This window comes from Notolepis coatsorum, assembly GCF_963971535.1.
Source record: "Notolepis coatsorum genome assembly, chromosome: 4".
Classification (NCBI taxonomy): domain Eukaryota; kingdom Metazoa; phylum Chordata; class Actinopteri; order Aulopiformes; family Paralepididae; genus Notolepis; species Notolepis coatsorum.
The window spans coordinates 68,043,192-68,066,118 of NC_140168.1; the positions used below are offsets into that span (position 1 = coordinate 68,043,192).

Sequence of the window (22,927 nt, forward strand, 5' to 3'; positions counted from 1 at the left end):
TGAGGTCCATTGTCCCTTATATGTACTGTACCAAATTGTGTGTACAGTACATATGTGTATAAAGTACATGTTTTGGTAGATATCAGCCTACCTTTCACACTGTCACGGATGTTGAAAAGGGGTTGAAAAAGAATCAATGAAACTTGCAAGTCACTAGGCATGGGTAATTCACCCATGTAAAAACCACAACGCCTTTAGCTTTCACTAACATCACTGTATTACTCTACTGCAAACCATTCAAATAATAATAATAATAATAATAATAACAATAAACTTTATTTGTATAGCACCGTACAATAATTGCAGCCCAAAGTGCTTCACAATAGACAGAATAAAATAAATACAGATAATAACAATACAAATATTGACTTCACAGTTTAAGAATGGGAATCTGAATGTGGAAGCTCGACAGAATTACACCAGTATGGTCCTTCAAATGAACACATTAAAAGGAAATATTTGCTATTCATCAATCCAGACCTAATTAACCCTTTCACTACCACACTACAGAAGGTTAACCTTTCACTACCTGTAGTGTGGTAGTGAAAGTGTTAACCTTCTGTAGTGTGGTAGTGAAAGGGTTAACCTTCTGTAGTGTGGTAGTGAAAGGGTTAACCATTTGGTAATGTGGTAGTGAAATGGTTAAAAGGAAATATTTGCAATTTTCAGTCCAGACCTAATTAAAATGTTGTTTCCCATCATGGTGAACAACACAGCCCTTCTCAGTGGACTTACACTGTAAATACACTCCAATGGGGCAACTGTTTAGGCCTTCAAAAAACATGACCAATCGACATTTACATTTAGTCATTTAGCTGAGGCTTTTATCCAAAGCAACTTACAGATTGTGTACAACAAGTCAGCAGGAGGGACACATCTCTGGTGGTTAAGGGTAAGTGAAATTGTTCGTCTAGCAGTGCCGAACTTCAGTGCAAATAGGTCTGTATGATTTACAAGACATTACATGGACTCTGTCCTCCCCCCTGGGAGAATTAATAAAAAATAAGTCTGATCGTGGTCATAGGACTAGGTCGACCTCTAGAGAGGAATGCGAGGTCAGAATGTATTCAAATGTATACTCAGACGCTCGTCACCAACGCAAGAGACAGCGTTGCTTCCGGCTTGGCCGGCCGTCATACTGGCTTGATTGGCAGAGTCAGCGGGAGGAAAGCCGGTGGGTGGGTCTGGGTCGTTGTTGACAGCGACTCCTACAGTTCGGTCGGGGGGCCTGCACAGCGAGGGAAGGATCTAAGAGAGGTAGTGTGACCTTCCACACGCGCTGCCAGGTGAAAAGAAGTGGTGGGCTGGGTACACATGTGTCGGAGGAAACATGTGATAGTCTCCGCCCTCCCAGACCGACGGTAGGGGGTAGAGTGCGCAACGACCAGGAAGGGGATTGGGAATTGGCATAACGACTAACATTGGGAGGGGAGAAAAACGGAAAAAGAAGGGGGGAAAAGATAATAAAAAATTAAAAAAGACATAATAATAATAATAATTTGTATTATTATTTTTTTTAAGGAGGGAGTTCCAGAGGGTGAGAGCTGCCACGCTGAAAGATCTGTCCCCAAAGGTCCGCAGTCTGGTTCGGGGAATGGAGAGCAGGGACTGTGACTGAGTGAGGGGGTGAAGGAGGTCAGTGAGGTACTGAGGTGCCAGAGCATGGAGGGACTTGTAAGTGAGCAGGAGGGTTTTGTAGGTGATGCAGGATTTGATACATGTCTTTATATGTTCTACTGAAGAAATTGTCACAAACCATCAGGTTTTATTGACTTAATTTTGCACTTCCGTAACTCCATTCTCCTGACTACATCCACGCCGGAAGCCAGAAGTTGTGCTCCTACCCCCGAGAGGTTGTTGACACAGGAAGTAACCTACAGCAGCTAACGCTAGCAGTCCCATTTTGGAAAAGTAGATTGATCAGGGTTTTTGAAGGCCTAGATGTTTTAAACCACTGGACTGTGTTTAGGTCCACTGAGAAGCTGCAGCAAAGGGCTACTTTTGTCAATCCTCACTACCAGTGAGGTTGTGCTATGCACCATTTTAAATGATGGGAAACAGCATTTTAACATGAATAAAGTCTGGGTTGAAGAATAGCAAAGCTATACTTTAATGGTTTTATTAAAAAATGCTACACTGCAGTTTATCCAATTAGGAAAACAGTTGGGTAGGATGTAATATAGTGTGATGAAAATTCAGAGTTAGAGAGAGAGAGAGAGAGAGAGAGAGAGAGAGAGAGAGAGAGAGAGAGAGAGAGAGAGAGAGAGAGAGAGAGACAGATGCCAGCAGGGGGTATGCAGCACTCTCTCCCAGCTCCCCTGGGGGGCAGATGAGAGAGAGAGAGAAGGGAGGGCGGGGGGGGGGGGGGGGGGGGTACATTATGCATATGTATATGTTATAATGTGGGAGAGCAAAAGTGTGTATTTTCCATTCCCACTGCTAATCACCATATCAAGGTCCCTAACTATTAGTACAGTAGACACTTGGGCGACCGCCTAGACTGCTAATCACTGAATTAGCATCCACAAAGCCCTAAGCTATTCAAAGTTCTGGTCTAGACCTGCTGCGAAACTCGATTAATCGGTGCATCTAAATTATTAATTGTCATCCAGAAACATTTACATTTAAGTTACAAGTACTTGTGTTATATTCCGTTACGTTCGATAATTTTGTTGTGGTCAAATTATTCTATTCAGTTGAGTAATCGTGACACCCCTAGTCTGGTCTGCTAATGTTCTTGGTCTTGGTCCAGGCCCCCCACTGTCAATAGTTGATCTTACAATAGCAGTAAATAGTATTATATAGTCACAGCTGCAAAAACTGGAAAACTGAATATTCAACAGCAGTGAATAGTATTACATAGTCAGTAACAGCTGCAAACAGCTGGAAAACATCTTCAACTCAAAATCTAAGGGGCTCTGGGGAAAGACAATAAAAAATAGTCTAATGATGGCGTGGCCCTGTGCAATCGTTTGCTAACCTTCTTCACATTCTGGCAAATTCACTTGTTTCTTGTTGCTTCGACTATGCTATCTGTTCTTGGTACAGAGGTCTGACCAAAGTTTTAAAAGATAAGTTACAGGTTTCCCAGAACAAACTCATCCGATTAACTCTAGGACTAGCCTCCAGAGCACATGTGGGCAAACAACACTTCCAGTTGTTGGGCTGGCTCCCTCTGGAAGCCAGGTCCGTTCAACTTCAGCTCAAAATAGTTCACAACATTTATAATAATAGGGCCCCCTCTTATCTTACAAATTATTTTCTTTTTTTTAAACTTACATTTTTATTAACATTTATAGACAAACAACACTTACACAAAAATGGAACCCATAATACAACATTGTTAAACAGACATAAATAATAAAGTACAAAAAATATAATACAATTGTAATACCCAAAAAAATTAAAAATAAAATCAGAAAATGCTAACTAAGTCAAAAGTGTGTGACATGGGTTCAGAGACCCTCCTTGAACCTCTTTCCTCCTTTACCCTTCGCCCTCTTGTGATGCATTTGGTTCTTCCACTGTGATGTCGTTTTCGTTCCCCTTGTAATCCTCCCACTTTCCCCATCTTTCTCCAAATTTCTCTTCCTGTAACCTCAGCATGTGTGTTATCCTCTCCATATCCTGTATCTCCTCCACTATTCCTACCCATTGTGCTATTGTCGGTGGGTCTTCTTTGTACCACAGTCTTGTTATTGCTTTTCTGGCCGCTATCAACATTATCTTTATTAAATATTTGTCCCCCCCTTGTATTCCCTCGTGTGTCAGGTCTCCTAAGTAAAGCACCAGTCCTGTTTGTGGTAACCCGTATCCTAATATTCTGATCATTGCCTCCCCTATCTCCTCCCAATACCCCTTCAGCTTCTGACATCCCCAGAATATGTGTGTGTGATTTGCCCCCTCCTTCCCACACATCCTCCAGCATGCTCTTTGTGTTGGTGCATATTTTCCCTTCAGCTCTGGGGTTATAAAGAATCTGATTATGTTTTTCCATCCAAACTCTTTCCATATCCTCGATCCTGTTGTTGAATGTTGCACCTCGCATATGTTCCCCCATTCCTTCCCTGTTATTCCTATCTCTAGTTCTCTCTCCCATTTCTCCCTTATATAATCGGTCGTGTGTCCCTTGCTGGTCATTATAGCCCGGTACAGTGCTGATATTACCCTTCCTTTCCCTCCTTCGTATGCCCTTACTATCATCCTAATTATTCCATTCTGTTCTTCTTCCTTGTCCCCTCTTATTTCTTTATTATAGTAATCTCTAATCTGTAGATATCTGAAGTGGTCCCTGTTTTCTAGTCCAAAGTTCTCCTTTAATTTTTGTAGTGTTTGCATTTCCCCCTTCTCTATCATTTTGCATATCGCTGTTGCCCCCCCCCCTATCCCACCTCCTGAATCCATGGTCCAGCCTCCAGGCCTGTACGCTGCGACGAGATCGTCGCAAATTGCCCCCTAATTTGGCCGGTGCGAATGAAAAATTATATCTACTCGCAAGCTTGCGAATAGTGATTTCACCCCTTCATTCGCATTTCACTACACTAACATTAGCCTACAACCAGGGCTGTACAGGCGACATAATGTTGCGGTTGTAATTTCATTAGACAGACCAGCGCGGACATTTAATAACATGCAATTTAATTGACACGAGCAATGGGCTAACGTTAGCTGGTGGTCCCGAGTGAAGCAGGGACGGCGGAGCTTTAGGCTAACGTTAGCTGGTGGTCCCGAGTGAAGCAGGGACGGTGGAAAAGTGAGGAAAGGGGGTGGGTTATATTGACAAGTGACAACGCTTGACAACAGAAGTTTAAACATAACTTCATATTTATTAGTTATTCGTTTCTGTATATCATCCACTTTCCATCTCCGTGTTTGACTCTTCCTGTTTACATTCGAGTGTGACGTCATCACCTACGGCAGCTTAGACGATCAAAACGCGAACCTAGAACAAAACCCGGGGGGGGGGGGGGGCTGGCTCTCTTGTGCGTTCTCGCCCCCTCTCTCTCTCTCGCTCTCTCTCTACATTCAATGATTTAAAGTAGCCAAACGTTACAGACAGTATAAATACTAACTGGATAGTTGATGATAAACATTTAATTTCATTATCTGAAATATTCTAAAATCATTAAGTCTGCTATAAGCCATTATCCCTTTGTGTGTAATTATTATTTTCTCACAGTAGTATATATATATATATATATATATATATATATATATATATATATGTGTGTGTGTGTGTGTGTGTTTGGCTAAAGTGGATAGAAAACACAGTACTGTGCAAAAAAAGGGCACCCAAGAGTTTTTATATAAATAGTCTTAGATGTAAATAATTTTTTTTATTAGTGTGTCAGTAGACTACTCTTAGTACATTTTCATTAAATTATTTTTTAAAGCATCTTCATGGTTTAATAATGCAAACATATGTTGCAGGGACTTATTATAATCATCATATTGGCGTGACTGTATGCATCAAAGGGTTAAATCAAGCATTTTAAGTGCTTTAGGAAATGTCAAAATATTGCGATATATATTGTGTATCGTGATATGGCCAAAAAATATCGCAATATCATTTAGAGGCCATATCGCCCAGCCCTACTATAATGGTAAAATAGTTATTTAAAAATGTGCCCCTAAAAAATATTCTTTGCCCCTAAATTTCTCATTTAGGGGCAAGTGTGCCCCTAGTGAAAAAGCTTAGCGTACAGCCCTGTTGTCATGTGCTATCCATCTCAGAACCCCTGACTGCTTCTCTAATTTGTGTGTTTTTACTACTCTGTTCCATATGGTCAAGGTGCATTTGGTGATAGGATCTAACAGTCCATCTTTTTCTTTGAACAGTTCCCTATCTCCCACCAGAGCTTGTACCTTGTATCCCTCCCCTTCTTTTTCAATGTCTTTCCATCTTGCCTCATATTTGTCGTTACACCAGCACGTCACTGCTCTCAGTTGCGCTGCATAATAATAATCTTGTAGGCTGGGTACTGCCATCCCTCCCTCTTCCTTTGGTAGTTGTAGTGTTTTATATCTGACCCGTGGTCTTCTCCCCGCCCATATGAACCTCGATATCAGTCTGTCCCACTACCTGAATTGATTCTGTGGTATTTGTCGGTAGTGATTGGAACAGGTACAGTAACCTTGCTAGTATGTTCATTTTAATGACCTCTATTCTTGAATTGAAGTCCAAGGGCATTACTGTCCATCTCTCCAAGTCTCTCTTGATGTTCTGATTTATCTGTGTATAGTTCGCCTCAAACAGTTTCCCCACCCCTCTCGTGATGTTCACCCCTAAGTATTTAATCTTGTCCATGTCCCATTTTATCCCGTACTGTTCCCTAATTTCCGTCGTTGGGGTATAGTTCCATGCTAAGGTCTGTGTCTTTGTCACGTTTAGTTTGTATCCTGAGTAGTGGCCATATTCCTTCAGTAGATCCATCAGTGCCGGGAAGCTCTTGTCTGGTTGCCTCATGTATACTATCACGTCGTCCGCAAATAGGCCTAGTTTATATTCCGTTCCCTTTATCCTTACTCCCTTAATGTCCTCGGTCTGTCTGATCAGTTGTGCCAGTGGTTCTATGAAAACGGCGAAGAGCGTTGGTGAGAGACAACATCCCTGTCTGGTAGCCCTCTCTAATCTGATTCTATCCGTCAGGCTGCCATTCACCTTAACCCTCGCTGTCGGTTCTTGATATAGCGCCTTGATCATCTTCATCGCCCTCCCGTTCAGTCCGAACCTCATCAATGTTTTATATAAAAATGTCCAGCTCACACTGTCGAATGCTTTTTCTGCATCTAGGCTAATCAGTACCGCGCTACCACCTTGTTTTTGTATCTCCTCTACTATGTGTAATGTCTTTCTCACGTTGTCCTGTGTCTGTCTCCCTTTAATAAATCCAGTTTGATCTTCATCTATAATGTCTGGCATAAACGTCTCAAATCTCTTTGATATTATCGATGTATACATCTTGTAATCCACGTTGAGTATGGACACAGGTCTGAAACTACTACATAATTCTCTATCCTTCCCTTCCTTCGGTATCGTGGTGATTATGGCTTCCTTCCACGAGGGGGGCATTTTGCCCTCTTCCATCGTGTGTCTGAACGCCGCCCCTAACATGGGTGCTAATTCCGTTCTAAATGTCTTGTAGAATTCCGATGGGAATCCGTCGCTCCCCGGAGATTTGTTGTTTTTAGCTCTACTAATTGCCTCTTCCAGTTCTCGTTCCGTAATTATTTTATTTAATTCTTCATTCTGTTCTTTCCCTATCGATGGTAACTCTAGCTTCTCCAGATATGCTTCTATTTCCTCTTCTCCCGCTGCTTTTGGCTGTGTGTATAGTTTCTCATAGTATTCTCTAAATGTCCTCTCTATTTCAGCTGGGTCTCTCAATATTTCATTAGTCTTTGTATCCCTTATTGTGTGTATCGTGTTCAACTTCTGTTGCGTCCTAATTCTCCTAGCCAACAGCTTTTGGTCCCCCTTCATAGTACGTTTGTTTCATGAACCTCGCTTTCTTTTCTATTTCCGTCAATAATTCCCTATTTATCCTGGCCTTTACTTCTTTGATTTCTCCGAGCGTTTCCTGTTCTTTTGATATCTGGTGTCTCTTCGCTTCTTCAGCTTCCCTATCAGATTGTGATATGTCTCCGTTCTGGCCTTCTTCAGCATTGCTGTCTTCTCCATCAATTTCCCCCTTATCACCACCTTCAGTGTGTCCCATAGAATGTTCGGATCTACCGCCCCGTTGTCATTTTCTTCCTTATACCTGGCTATCTCCTCCTTGATCTGACTCACCACCCCCTTGTCATTTAATATTCCTACATTTAGTCTCCAGATCGTGTTCCTCCGTCTCCCTTCTAGATCTACTGTCAGATATATGGCACTGTGATCCGATATGTCCGCTACTCCTATTCTGCTCTCCCGTACCCTGTAACTGTCCCCCGTCGTCATCAAAAAGTTGTCTATTCTCGCATATGTCACGTGCGGGTGTGAGTAATGTGTGTATTCCCTGTCCATGGCGTGCATCCCCCTCCAACCATCTGTAATTCCCATTTCCGTCATCTGAATATTCATATATCTACTGATTGGTGCCCGTCCTTTTCTAGTACTCGTGGTGTCTAGGTCGTGATTCAGTACTACATTAAAATCTCCCGCGCATATCAATATCCCTTCTAGTTCCATCACTATCATATCAAAAATGGTCTCATATAAATCCCTCTCACTCTCTGGGGGTGCATAAACATTCACTAACGTAATCATTTGACCCTCCATTTTTCCCTTCACCAGAACAAACCTTCCCTCCTTGTCTCTTACTTCCTTGATCAATTCAAATTTGACTGTGTTTTTGATTAACGTGATTACTCCTCTCCTCAGGTTCCGTTTAAAGGAACTATAGTATGCATTTTCATATCCAGATCTCTTCAGTTTCTCATGATCCTGTGCTACCAAATGTGTCTCCTTCAGAAAAATCACTTCCATCTCACTTTTTTTACATTTCAACATCACTTTGCCCCTCTTTATCGCATTATTCATTCCATTAACGTTTAACGACATCATTTTTATACCTTTAACCATTGTCATCTTTCTTCTTCTTTCGTCTGTCAGTCCCCCCCATGTCACATTCATTCCCCCCTCCGGTTGTAGCCTCCGCTCTCTTCACCGAATACATATAATGATTAACATAAATAAAAAACATAAACTTTACATAAAGTGCTCCCAAGGCGTTCGGGGGGTCCCTGTGTCCCCCCCTGTCCCCTGCTGGTGGGTGAGGAGTAATTGCTCTCCTAGTGAGAGGCCTCCTCCTGACGGCTTGGGGGTTTGAAACCTTTACCCCCAACCGCTCGTCATATTTGTCCAGCCTTCTTACTGTTTTTATTGCTGTCGAGCTCCTGGTCAAAAGCGCTCTGTCCTTCATTCTGATCAAAGACCCCCATTTCCTAGGTCCCTCTCAATGTGGCTCATATGTTCCAATGTCCCTCCTTCCTCCCAAACCCGTGTGTGGTGTCTTCTGTGTACCCCTTCTTACTTTCTTTTCCTCCCCTCTATTTTCTATGTGATGTCCATTTATCCCCTTAATCCCTTCCAACTGTGTTACTCGCAGCGTGTGTCTATGTATTTGTTTCAATATGTTCTGTGTTCCGTCTATCATACCTAATTATATTTCCATTTATTTCCTCCATCAGCATGTGTATTATGTGTCCATGTATACGTTATGTTCGTTCCTATATCCTGCCTCTACCTGGGAATGTGTGTTTGTGTATATGTTATTTCAGTTTCTATATTTTGTCTCTATTTGGATAGTTTTTTCAATCTCTTGTGCGTGTACTCATCCGTTCGTCTCCTCCCGCCTCCTCTCCCCTCCTTCTCCGTCACTGGCCTCCTCGTCCGTCTCCGCCTTCGGTCTGTCACGTCTCACCTCGGCCTTCTCCTCTCTCCTCCCTCCTCTCCCGGGTTTCGATCTCCTACTCTGGTCCATCTGCGTGCTTTCTCCAATCTCTGCTGCAGGCTCAGCGTCTGGCCCTCCTGTCCCCTTCCTTCTCCGTCCTCCGCCATCTGCATCCCCCGTCGCCTCATCTCCTCCGCCGCCTCCCGCGCCGTCGCGTACGTCACCGTCCCTTCCTTCCAGTGAATCCTTAGCGAGGTCATGGGTGATTGGAATTTCATTCCGTTTTCTTTCAGAATTCTCTTCAGTCCCGCGTAGGACCTGCGTGTTATTGCTACCACTGTCGAGTAATCGTGATCAAACGACAGTCTTTTCCCCTCGATTTCTATCTTCTTGGTCCACGCGGTTCTGAGTATCAATTCCTTAATCTCAAATCTCAGAAAGTTAATAATCACCGCCCTCGGAGGTCTGTCCGGTTTCGGTCTCGGAGCCAACGCCCTGTGGGCCCTCTGTATCTCCATTTTTTCCAGTCCCGTCTCCTCCAGTTGTTCCTTGATAAGCTTTTCCACATATTGGGTCACCGATTCCCCTTCGACTCCTTCTTTCAATCCCCATATTCTGATGTTATTTCTCTGTGACCTCCCCTCCATGTCCGATATCTTTGTCTCCATCTGTTCTTGTTTTTGAATCGCACACGTTAACACCTCGTGTATCTCTGTGTTCCATTCCTCCGTTTGCGCCGTTCTAGTCTGTACCTCTGTTACGTTTCTGTCCTGTTCCGCCATCTTCTCATCCACCCTTTTGAGTTCTGTATTCATTTCACCTCTGAAGTCCTCCTGTTTCTTCCTCAATTCCTCCCGTAACTTCCCAATATAATTTCTTATCGTGTCCGAGTTCAGTTTTATGGTCGCCTGCATCGTGTCCAAGTTCAATTTTATGGTCGCCAATATCCCGGCCTGCATGAGCACGGCCCATCCTGGCATTCCCTTGTCCGTCTCAGCCGAAACTCCCCCTTCCTCCGCCTGCCCCTTCTCGTTCTCGCCTCGGGGGTTCTGCTCCATCGAACTCTCCTCTTCCTGTGAGTCTTCCATTTCTCTTTCCTTCATAATTGTTTTCTCCTCCTTCCTTCTCGTTTGCATCTTCATTTTTAATCACTTTTCGGGTCTTTATTTCTCCGTTTTTCACTCTTTTGACCAGGAGCCTCACCGCATGCGTGCTACCCTTCCGCTCTCATACCGGAAGTCCCCAGACTTTCAGCTTTACATCCAAATCAGGTGAACAGTGTAGGAATTACCTACAAATAATTTTCAGTGGAATAGGGACATGCATACCCATAACACCAGAGCCAGCATTGCTGACCTGTGTATTCCAAGGTTCAAAACAAATATGGGCAAATGTTCTTTTAAATTCTGGGGAGCCACAAATTGGAATTTGCTACCTTCACAGCTAAAATGCATTAGTAGCCGGCACAATTTTAAGAAAAAAGTCAAATCATGGCTATTCGACAATGTTAAAAACTAGATTTTAAAATGCATGAAAATGTTGTCTGATACATTGTTGTCTGTGGCTACGTTTGTACTGCATTTAAAATGTGCATGTCTATGTAGTTTGTCAAATTGTTATTTGTGGTCATGTTTTGTATTGCTTGTCTGTCTGAGACCAAGGACCACAATGGAAATAAGTCTTGACTTTTTTTGTGTAGCATCCTTGATGTTTTCTGGAATCTTGTATTTCTTTAAATGTAAAATAAAATAAAATAAAATCAAACCACCACACGTCTGAATTCAACACTGTTGGTTCAGAATCATGGACAGCGCACTATTTACTCATCCTTGGCTGCGGTAACGACGGTCGCTTTAGCTTAGCCTAGTAGTAGAGAGGCAGGCACAGCAGGTCCTTCTAGCATTACCTAAGTTTGTTGGCGGATGCTAGCTGCAAAGCTGCAGCTAATGAAATTCTGTAACACAAGCACTCACATTCACAAACGCCTGGCTTTCCTTTGCATCTTTACTTAGTATAGCAGCAAAGCACACTGGGGTTGCTAGTGGTTGTGTGGTGCTTCAGTGGTTTGAACAGATGGGCTAGCGATAGCTCTGTGTTGTTGACGTTACGCGGACGTTTGATTTACGTTGCATAGCAGTGTGAGCTGTGTACACGTGGCAGCGCAATCTGTGATTGGTCAACTTTTGTGGGGACAGATTGAATGAAAATTTGATTAACAGATTGCAGAATGGGTACAATACAGTACGGCCCAATACACACAATTGTTAAGGGGATGCAGACCAGAGAAAGACTTTCGTCTTGTTTACATCAGGGTCCCCCATTTTCAATTCATAACAGACAGAGATACACACGGACATACAGATGGAGCAATTAGGACTGTCTACCATTCTACCGTCTGACAAACCCTGTTCTAAACGCCTTCGGCGCCGCGCCATAAAAAGACTCCAGTGGGTTTGGAGAGAAATGGATATGATCTTCTATAATAGGGAGGTGTAGTGGTTACGTCATTGTTGTTTCCGGCCGGTCCACCTCGCTTGAAATTGCAATGTATTTCCAATGGACACATTTCTAAATCATCGTTTAAAACAAATAAAGCATGAACATTGGCACGGTGTACCTTTCTGTGTGAATTCATCCACAATCTATAGCTCAACATGAAACAATTCGCAATTAATTGTAAAATAACTACGTATAATTTTATTTCAACCAAAAATGCTTAATAAACAATAATGTTAGTGACAGAAGGGAACTCATTTTGTGCAAAAATGGAAAGCATGCCAATGTTCATGAGGCAGAATTATTACAATAGCCGATAATACATTTCCCCAATGATAAATCCCTATACGGGTGGACCGCACGAGAAACTATGACAGATACAAGTTTAGGAATAGTGATTGTGGTAAAATGGACTAGATGCTGGTTGTTGTAGTACAACTCTCACCTCTAATGAAGGGAGTTCAAAAATAGCAACAGCACGTTATTTACAGAGAGATTTGTCCACAGGGCAAGGCAGCGCCGAACATCTTAGAACTGAACATGCTTAGAGGCTTGGCGCATAGATACACACACGCACGCACGCACGCGCACACACACACACACACACACACACACACACACACACACACACACACACACACACACACACACACACACACACACACACACACACACACACACACACACACACACACACACACACACACACACACACACACACACACACACACACACACACACACACACACACACACACACACACACACACACACACACACACACACACACACACACACACACACACACACACACACACACACACACACACACACACACACACACACACACACACACACACACACACACACACACACACACACACACACACACACACACACACACACACACACACACAGAGAAGACATCATCTACAGGGTGTTTTTCTAGCCCTCCCACAGAGGCTTTGCGTTCCCACAGGAGCCAGCCTCTTTTTTCCTGGAGATGTTATGTGTGAAAATGACACTGCTTCGACTGGAGCCCTCTGATGTTGTTTAGTAAACAAAGAAGGTGGCAGCTGTCACAAGGCAGACTACTTGTTCCCCCTTTCCCTCCAATTTCCCCCCAATCACAGCTCAGGCAGAGGGAAAAAAGAACGAACCCAGTCAACTTGGCTGGGGGCTTTTTGCATCTTCGTCTTAATAATTGAATGATGCTTTCTTCCACAGTCAGCTATATACCGTATATGCCACTCTGGTAACACGGACGTTCGTGAGAATACGTCACAGAGAGTGATATGTGCAGTCTACTGTCTACTCATTGTTCGTAGTGTTGTCCCTATGCACTGTATCTGAACGAGAAGGATGGATGAAACGTAATTGGCTTAGGTCATCGACTGTGTGTTCTCCATATCTGTGTTGTTAAAGGGGAACACTGCCCCAAAATAACAATTCCAATATAGATAGAATAGAATAGAATAGAATAGAATAGAATAGAAATACTTTAATCATCCCGAGGGAAATTTGGCACTACAAATCGCTCACAGTAAACATTTAGGTAGACGAAACAAAGTCACAAATAAGAATACAAAAAATAAGCCTGATACTAAAGAATAAAATAAGCCTAAGAATAAAATAATAATAATAAAATACGGTCCGGGATTTACATTTCCTATGTTATGTATATACATTCTAATATGAAATATACAGTAAAAAATAAATATACAGAAATCTACAGTAAGTGTACAGTACTGTAAGTGATGATGATGGCGCCGCCCCGTTCGGCTGCCTCTCTGTTCGCTCCGTCGAGACTGTGTTTACTTTTGTTAATATTTATAGTTTTTAGAGTTTTGTGCGTACCAACTGTTGGTGCATTTAATGTATATGACCGTCAGTCACTCATAGACATTGGATTACGGGAAACTTACCAACTGGATTACTCGCTGGATCAGCTTTCCGAACCACATCAATGGCCTGAAGAAATCCTCCGGAGATTAGGACCAGACCCTTTGTTCCCAGAGCCCAGGAAAAGACGACGAGGAAAGAGGGCTGGGATCCGAAACAGGCTGAGATCCAGACGCCATCGTACACCACTTCCCAGTATATTGCTAGCCAATGTACAATCAATAGACAATAAACTGGATGACATCCGAGCAAGGATTCAATATCAAAGAGACGTTAGGGACTGCAATGTCCTTTGCTTCACCGAAACATGGCTGACGCCGGAGGTTCCAGATCACGCGATTCAACCAGCGGATCACTTCTTTATCCATAGAAAGGATCGGTCATCATCAGAGTCCGGTAAACAACGTGGAGGGGGTATTGCCTTCATGTTTAACAAAAATTGGAGTGACCCAACGAACGTGAAGGAACTATCCAACCACTGCTCCCCAGAACTGGAATATATAACCATCAAGTGTCGTCCTTTCTTCCTCCCGAGGGAGTTAACGGCGATCGTCCTGGTCGGAGTGTATATTCCACCGCAAGCTGAAGCCAGCAACAAGGTTGCGCTCTCCAGACTACACGACGAGGTAAACAGAATCCAAGAGGCGAATGTTAACGCCGCCATTTTAGTTCTGGGAGATTTCAATAGCGCCAATCTGAGAAAGGTATTGCCCGACTTCTATCAGCATGTGACTTGCAACACCAGAGGCGGTAACATCCTAGATCACTGTTACACGCAATTTAAAGGTGGCTACAAGGCTCATTCTGATAGTGGCTTCGGTAAGTCAGATCACGCATCAATTTTTCTTACACCGAAGTACAGACAGAAAATTAAAAGTACTCCCGTAGTCTCGCGAGAGGTGCAGAAATGGGATGTGACGTCAGAGGATACGATCCGGTCAGTGTTTCACAACACAGACTGGAATGTGTTCCGCGACACAGATAACATTAATGCCTACACGGAGACAGTGCTGGACTATGTTTGTACTAGGGTGAAAGAAACAATCCCCACTACCAAAATGAAAGTTTACCCAAATCAAAAACCCTGGGTAGACAAATCCGTCCGTGAAGCTCTGAGAGAGCGCACCAAAGCATACAACGACGGCCTAGAGGCAGGCAACATGAATGACCACAAGGTGGCGCGATACAACGTAAGGAGGACTGTGTCAGAGGCCAAACGACGCTACAGGGATAAAATTGAACTCCAGTTTGAACAAGCTGACTCTAGAGCTATGTGGCAGGGGCTCAAAACGATGACAGACTACAAAGGCGCCTCCCTCAAACTGAACAGTGACATCTCCTTAGCAAATGACCTCAATACCTTCTATGCGAGGTTTGATGCTGGTAATAACAACACCAGCTCACAAGCCTCGGCAATGGGGGGGGGGGGGGGGGGGGGTCGGCTGCTGATGGAGGCGCAGTGTTCAGGGTAACAGAGCATGAGGTGAGGCGGACCTTTAAAAAAGTGAATATCAGGAAGGCAGCAGGTCCAGACGGCATCCCCGGCCGCGTCCTAAAAGTCTGTGCCGACCAACTGGCCCCAGTATTCACTGACATATTTAACCTGTCCTTAGAACAGGCTGTCATCCCCACCTGCCTGAAGAAGTCCACTATTATCCCTGTACCCAAAAAATCCAAGCCTGCTTGCCTCAACGACTACCGCCCTGTAGCTCTCACCTCCATAGCCATGAAGTGCTTCGAGAAGCTAGTAAAGGGCTACATCTGCTCCTCCCTCCCCATCAACATGGACCCCCTGCAATTTGCATACCGCCCCAACAGGTCCACGGAGGACGCCATATCCCATGTGCTGCACACAGCAGCATCACACCTGGACAAGAGGCAGGGGAACTATGTGAGAATGCTATTCATCGACTACAGCTCGGCATTCAATACCATAGTCCCCTCCATACTCATAGCCAAGCTCAGGGACCTGGGCTTGGGCTATGACCTCTGCCAGTGGGTCTTGGACTTCCTGACTGGCAGACCCCAGGTGGTGAGAGCAGGCAACTGCACCTCCTCATCCATCACCCTCAACATAGGGGCCCCCCAGGGCTGTGTTCTGAGTCCCCTCCTCTACTCCCTGTACACACACGACTGTGTGGCTCAGCGGAGTAGCAATACAATCGTCAAATTTGCTGACGACACAGTGGTGGTGGGCCTGATCTCTGCCAACGACGAGAGGGCCTACCTGGAAGAGGTCAAGGTCCTGGCGGGATGGTGCCAGGAAAACAGCCTCTCCCTGAACGTCAGCAAAACAAAGGAGATGATTGTGGACTTCAGGAGGTCGGGGGTCAAGGACTACAGCCCCCTCAGCATCGACGGGGCACCGGTTGAGAGAGTCAACAGCTTCAAGTACCTCGGAGCCTACATATCCGAGGACTTGACATGGACCACACACATTAACAGTGTGGTGAAGAAGGCACGACAACGCCTCTACTTCCTCAGGCGCCTAAGGAAGTTCCAAGTCAGCCAGAAGATCCTTAAGAACTTCTACTCATGTACAATAGAGAGCATCTTGACCGGCAACATCACCTCCTGGTTTGGGAATAGCACTGCAAAAGACCAAAGCAGACTACAAAGAGTGACACGTTCAGCCGAACGCACAATTGGAGGGGGGCTCCCCACCCTCCAGAACATTTACTACAAGCGTTGCAAGGGGAAGGCTAAGAGAATTATTAAGGACTCGAGCCACCCGAACAACTGCCTCTTTGAACTGCTGCCGTCAGGCAAGCGATACAGGAGTCTCAAGGCGAGCACAGAAAGACTCAGAAGTAGCTTCTATCCCCAGGCCATCAGGCTGCTAAACGAACAATGAATGAACACTACACAACAACAACCACCAAACACACATAGCACACACATCCACACGCACACACTCACTTTAAACAAACACACTGTAGCACCCACTCCACACACTTTATAGCACACACCCACTTTAAACAAACACACTGTAGCACCCACTCCCCACACTTTATATTTATGGATGAAGGATTGCACTACAACTCGTACACCTTACTGTAAATTGTACCTAAAATTGTACCTCATCCCATTTCTGCTTTGCACTAGATAGTACTGTACATTAGTACACTGCATAGTATTGTGTATTGTATATTATATGGTAACTCAGAACATTGTACATATGTCTATACCGAACACTGTGACCTCATTTTCTTCTTCTAAATTCATGCTATATTATGTTATTATGTTATTTGATACTATCTTGTCTAGCACAGTCTCTGGAGCGTAACAGTAAGAAGCATTTTGTATGAAAGTATTCTGTACTTCTGTATGACAACTATTAAAGAACTTGAACTTGAATATTGAACAATGTTGTTTTAGAAGTAAAAGTCCAGGAAGATGGTAACTGTCACCCTGTGCTCAGTGATGCAGTGAGGCACAGTGATGCATTGTAAAGTCTGATGGCTGTCGGACTGAAGGACTTCCTGTGCCGTTCAGTGCTACATCTTGGGAGTGTTAGTCTAGCACTGAACGTGCTCCTCCTGTCAGCCAAGTCTGTGTATAGTGGGTAGGAGCGGTTGTCCCTGATGGCCTGGAGCTTAGCAAGGCTCCTTCTCTCCGCCACCACCGGTAGAGAGTCCAGCTCCACCCCTACCACGTTACTGGCCTTCCTAACCAGCTTATCCAGCCTGTTTGCATCCCCCGCTCTCAGTCCGCTGCCCCAGCAGGTCACAGCGTACAAGAAGGTGCCCGCCACCACCGACTCGTAGAACATCCTCAACATCCTTGTACAGACGTTGAAGGATCTCAGCCTTCTGAGGAAGTAGAGTCGGCTCTGGCCCTTCTTGTGGAGTGCCTCTGCGTGTTTTGACCCATTCAGTTTGTCCACATCGACTCCCCTGATGGAAACGGGGGTCACAGATGCACTCCTCCCCAGATCCACAACTAGTTCCCTGTTCTAGTCCCTTTTTATCGCACCATGTGACGAAGTCCACTACCAGTGCCCGGTATTCCTTCTCATCACCGTCCTTAATACATCCCACTATCGCAGAGTCATCAGAAAACTTCTGAAGGTGGCAGGACTCTGACCGATAGTGGAAGTCATTGGTGTAGAGGAAGGGAGAGAGGACTGTCCCCTGCGGGGCACCGGTGTTGCTGACCAGTCTGTCCGACACCAGTCTGTCCGACACACAGCTCTGTAGGCGCACATACTGTGGTCTGCCCGTCAGATAGTCAACAACCCAGGGCACCAGGGTGGCCTCTACCTGCATCGCCTCCAACTTGTCCCCCAGCAGCCCAGGCCTTATGGTATCAAAAGCACTGGAGAAGTAAAAAAAAAAAAAAAAAAACATGACTCACACAGTGCTCCCCGGCTTGTCTAGGTGAGTGTAGGCTTGGTTCAGCAGGTAGATGACAGCATCCTCTACCCCAGTCGGGGCTGGTAGGCGAACTGGAGTGGGTCTAGGTAAGGTTTGATCACCAGGCGAAGTTGCTCAAGGACTAACCTCTCCATGGTCTTCATTATATGAGAGGTTAGAGCCACCGGCCGAAATATGTTATTCCCATGGACTAGAACAGTTCAATAAGTATTTGTGAACATGAGCTACAGTACTTTCCCCCAAAGCCAGAAACCAGAGAAATAAGATTCAAACTTGTGATGTCATACCCAAACAAGCTTTAGTAGTGTTCTCAGTTGAGAAACAGAAAATGTACCCGTACCCTATCCCCCACCCCACCTACCCAACCTCCTCCAATGTACAGTTTCTACGTCAAATGTATATACACTCTTTTCTGGACACTTTTTGTATCACAAACAGTACTGTATTTGCAAATCTGGTATGTCATGTATTTGCAAATCTGGTATGTCATAAATGTATAGATGTAGCAGTACTGTCTATCTGTATGTCGTGTGTGTCATATATGATATGATGAATTGAAAATGGGGGACCCTGATGTAAACAAGACGAAAGTCTTTCTCTGGTCTGCATCCCCTTAACAATTGTATGTATTGAGCTGTACTGTACTGTACCCATTCTGCAATCTGTTAATAAAGTTTTCAATCAATTCAATCAATCATACTCAGAACATTCCCCTGGGTGTTCTCAGGGTCACCTACAGTATACCATCTTTCCCAAGTCATTGTCTATGGAGCAGCTTCAGACTTTATACCTGATGACATCATAAAAGAGACCTTCAGCACTGTCCTTTTTGTATTTGGGAGAGAGTTGTTTCACTAATATTCTTGGACCATCTTAGACCATGGGAACATGTATGGATTCTTGAACTGGGTGTATTTCCCCCTTAACTCATTGGGCGCCACCCACTTTCCCCATCTGTACTGCCTGGCGCCAGCGTTATTGACCATTTCAGCTATGTTTGCAGACCCATCGTGTGTTCTGTATTATAGCTATGGAGACGATAGTATGGCTAATTTGACAGGCATTGTTCATAGTCCATTACTGACTAACCAGTTAATTTATACATACTGTAGTTTGTGCGCTATTACACGCTAAACATCGCCCCTTTCAAAAATAATCCAGTCTTTTCATAGATATGTGCCGCGTTATATGCAATATGCCCAAATCGTTCTGGTTGATCGCCTGAAACACCAAATACTATGTACATATGTGTCTTCACAAAGTCATCAAGGGGGGGGGGGGGGTCGTTTTAACTCAAAACTGTGATCGTTACGGCGCCCAATGAGTTAATAATACAACAGAGAAGGTGGCTATTATAGGGTAACCCAGTAGGTACTGATCGTTCAGACTCAGACTAGACTAGACTACTGTAGCTGAAATGAACCATCGCTGGAGGCTGACGATGCAGAGAGAGAATTCCCCTGAATAATACATTACTGGCAGTGAGCTCCCACTTCAGTCACATTAAGTTCACACACACACTTCACTTCACTTCACGTGGATCTGCCGGTAGCCATGGCCAGCGTGACAGCTCTATTTGATATCCAAAATGAGATGTGACAGATTCATCTCTCGGTGAGACATGTTTGCAGTGAGAGGCTTATTGTTCACTCCAAAACAATGACAACTCCTCTGCTTCAGAGGGAGACACATTCTAAGAGGTGAAACGAGGCCAACGTGGAGTACGGTAATCACCCCAAAGGCGTGACAGAGTGAGTCTGCCAGTTAATATTGTGTTTTTTCTGTTTATTTTGTTCAGATCTAGATGTAGGCCTAGTTAGTTAGCTAGCTGACTAGCTTCTCGGATTCTAACTCCCTGTTTGAAGAGGCTGTTCTCACAATTCTGTTAAACGTCTTCAATAAGCCACACTTTACTTATTTTATCTCCGATTAAAGTGACAATGTGTGTATTTTATATTAAGTTCTACCAAGTTCTGGAGCATACACAGCACATTGAGACCAGCAGCGCTTCAACACACTCCCTTCGCTGCTCTAGTCTCAAATGGTCTGTTGAGACACGGTGACAGGAATACCAAACCAAATCAAAACCATGACAGTCAGATTCAGGTCCACGTCATGTAACTTGAGTCTCCTGCCTCTACCTATTTCATGTTATACTGCAACACAGCAATACAACCAAATGCATTTTTTACAATACCATGACCTGTCTCCGTCCTCTGCCTGTGTTTGATATTGTTGAATTAATCATAAAGAAAATCATACTGTATATTGATTCATCGTTGTCCTAAATACGTATTCATTAATGTGTTCATTCATTACAGCCTGCTATGTTGGTGATACCATAGACATATATAAAGGCTAGATGACTCACCCACACTGCTGGCCAATGGAGACCGACGTTGCCACATGGCGGCCATCCCGCCACAGGCAGCACGCCCACTCATAACATGAATGTCTATTGTGCATGTACTGTTGAAATAACCATAGCTTGCGAAATGTACAACTGACTTTCAAACTGTTTGGTTTGTTATAAACGTTAGAGATGTAGTTAGCATACTGCATACTTATAATGGACTTTCATATGAAAATTATTTCAACATGTCCAAGCATCCTGAATCATAGCCACGTTAATAATGTTTGTAATAAACCAAACCGTTTGTAAATCCGTCAAGATTTCAGCGAGTTAACCCTTTCACCGCCGCCCTACCAAAATGGTTAACCCTTTCACCGCGGCGACACACATAAGGTTAAGCCTTTCACTGCCACACGACAGCCGGTTAACCCTTTCACTGCCACACGACAGAAGGTTAACCCTTTACTATCACACAACCGACCATCGGTTGTGTGATAGTAAAGGGTTAACCTTCTGTCGTGTGGCAGTGAAAGGGTTAAGAGTATTTTTGTTTGTGCAGATCACTGACTGTCACTGATACAATAACAAGAGCTCATTCGACCATCTACCTTGTTGTAAAGTCACTTTGGCAATTTTGACAAAGTGCAACAAAACGGGGTGGAGACGAGGGGTTGGTCTTACCTCATTCAACAGAGCTCCTCGGGTGTTCCTCCTGATTGGTCAGCAGGTGCTATGGCCCATGGAGGGGGGTACCAGACCGTCCCAGAATGCAGTGCTTCGTCTCAGGACCACGCCACTCCCTGGTGGAACAACATGATGAAGGTCAGAAAACAACAGGAACAAAAAACATCCTTCCTCTTCCTCGCCTCTCTGGGCAGGATCCTCAAGGCAGCTAAAATCTACTCCACAGAGCACACAGGGTAGATCTCAGTTGTCTTCAGTCAGATTGTACAGAAAGGAGATTGACCCCATTGACTATGCATTGGTTTGTGGTTAACTAACTAGTCAGAGCTAGTATGAGGAACAGCATGGATTGTGCTGAGAAAGGATTCTACCCATCAACAACATTATTGGTAAATAAGGGCTAGGGTTCCAAAAATTGGAAATATCCCTTTAAGACTTGTACCATAACCATACCATATCAAGCCTTTGGCCATTGCATTGCATTGAGGGTTATGAGGGAATTCATAGACGAGATGTGGAGTGTCTTTGTATGCAGATGACCTACTTGTGTATGTAACAGATCCTCATCCCCAAGTCCATCCCCAACATGATGTTTATTTTAAGAAGATATGGTGAGATCTGACTGAGGTTATAAGTAAAATTTGTCAAAAGGATTAACTGTACCTAATCAATGACATTGCTTGAAGCCTTTCATGCCCACATTTTCCATTTGGGGCAGCAAAGGATTCATTTAAAAACCTGGGTGTGGTATTAACAAGGAGCATTAGCATTGGTTTGTTTAAAGCACATTTCATGATCATAAATCACTTCATGAGTGAATATTAAATATTTATATTTAAATATTTAAACGATTCCTATATTAATATGTAAATACTTTTTTGCATCCAATGATGAAGTAATTTCTAGTTTCATATGGGACAAAAAGAGACTCTGAATCAGGAAAAGCTTGTGTGCAGTGGCTGAAGCCAGATGATGCAACATTTACAGATATATTATTGGGCGTGTAACATTCAAGCTTGTTGCATATGGGCCCATTTTGATACATGATACAGAAAATCCAAGTTGGATTTGCACGTCATTTAACATCTCTGGGTGCTCTTTTGTTCTCTCCAATGCCTCTAGCATTACATTATGTTTAGAACAATCGCATTGTAACACAGTCTTATATATGGTCTAATATCTGGAAAATACCAACACGACATGCTCTTGTGTGACAAATACCCACAATACTATGAGATGCATTATTACTTCACAACATAAACCACGCAGATAGTCTATCCATTCTTCATACAATGATGCAACTTTAAAGGCTTCTGTGAGCAGACACCAACACACACCACATCAGACACAGAGGACATGTTGTCAGCGACACACACACACTAAGGGACTAATCATAGAGTGTTTGGGTAGGGATGCTGCTTGGGCTGTCGCAGGGATGTGGGAGAGATGTGTGTGTGTGTGTGTGTGTGTGTGTGTGTGTGTGTGTGTGTGTGTGTGTGTGTGTGTGTGTGTGTGTGTGTGTGTGTGGTGTGTGTGTGTGTGTGTGTGTGTGTGTGTGTGTGTGTGTGTGGTGTGTGTGTGTGTGTGTGTGTGTGTGTGTGTGTGTGTGTGTGTGTGGAAGGGAGTTATCATTAAACATCCCATTGACCTCCATTACTTCTAAATGAAATGAATGAAATGAATGAAGTTGACTGGGTTCGTTCTTTTTTCCCTCTGCCTGAGCTGTGATTGGAG

At 44.0% G+C, this 22,927-nt stretch overlaps 1 long non-coding RNA gene across 1 annotated transcript in view; it reads right to left on the bottom strand.

Annotated features, from left to right (window-relative positions):
• The window catches only part of LOC311227401, a 224,417-nt gene that overhangs the window by 59,845 nt on the left and 141,645 nt on the right, over positions 1–22,927 (bottom strand). The window contains exon 3 of the long non-coding RNA XR_014619594.1: positions 21,191–21,309. This is a non-coding gene — a long non-coding RNA (uncharacterized lncRNA). The remainder of the gene's footprint in view (positions 1–21,190; positions 21,310–22,927) is intronic.